The sequence below is a fragment of the Myotis brandtii genome, unplaced genomic scaffold, assembly GCF_000412655.1.
Source record: "Myotis brandtii unplaced genomic scaffold, ASM41265v1 scaffold1612, whole genome shotgun sequence".
Classification (NCBI taxonomy): domain Eukaryota; kingdom Metazoa; phylum Chordata; class Mammalia; order Chiroptera; family Vespertilionidae; genus Myotis; species Myotis brandtii.
This window is the reverse complement of record NW_005355890.1, coordinates 776,856-777,471: the sequence shown is the minus strand read 5'-3', so window position 1 is coordinate 777,471 and position 616 is coordinate 776,856. Positions and strand designations below refer to the sequence as shown.

General features: G+C 45.1%; 1 protein-coding gene across 4 annotated transcripts in view; it reads left to right on the top strand.

Moving 5' to 3' along the window:
* Positions 1 to 616, top strand: part of CNGA3 (cyclic nucleotide gated channel alpha 3) — a 35,953-nt gene that overhangs the window by 16,860 nt on the left and 18,477 nt on the right. The gene's annotated exons all lie outside the window — the stretch shown is intronic.

The following is a 616-nucleotide window of genomic DNA, read 5'->3' as shown; positions in this document are numbered from 1 at the left end:
AGGGTGGGGCGGTTTGGGGAGGGGCGGGCTGCATTGCAGCCAGCGCTGACTCACAGCAGGGGCCCACACACCTGGGCTCATGGCTTCCTTCCACCAGTTCTTTTTAATCCTCACCTGAGGATGTTCATTGGTGTTTAGAGGAAGGAAGGGAGAGAGAGAGGGAGAGAGAAACACTGATGTGAGAGAGAAACGTGCATGGGTTGCCCCAACCGAGGATGGAACCTGCTACTTAGGTATGTGCCCTGACAGGAATCAAACTCGAAGCCTTTTAGTATACAGGATGATGCTCCAACCAACTGAGCTACCCGGCCAGGGCACCATTTTTTTTTTTTTTAACAATGCCATCGTTATTTTACATAATCATGTGTTCTACAGTTTTTGCTTAAGACAATTACAAACATTTTAATTATTTATTCTTCATATTTATTTTTCATTGTGGAGGACGCTACCAATATTTATTTCACTATTCCATCTTAGCCATTTCAGTGTTTTTGTCTTACTAATGAAGTGATGCCTTAAGGCTCTTTAATTTCATGGAAGAGAAACCTTCAAATCAGCTCAAATTAAAAGACCTGGGGCAGGGGCAGGGCAGGACAGGGCTGAGGTGGGGAGATGC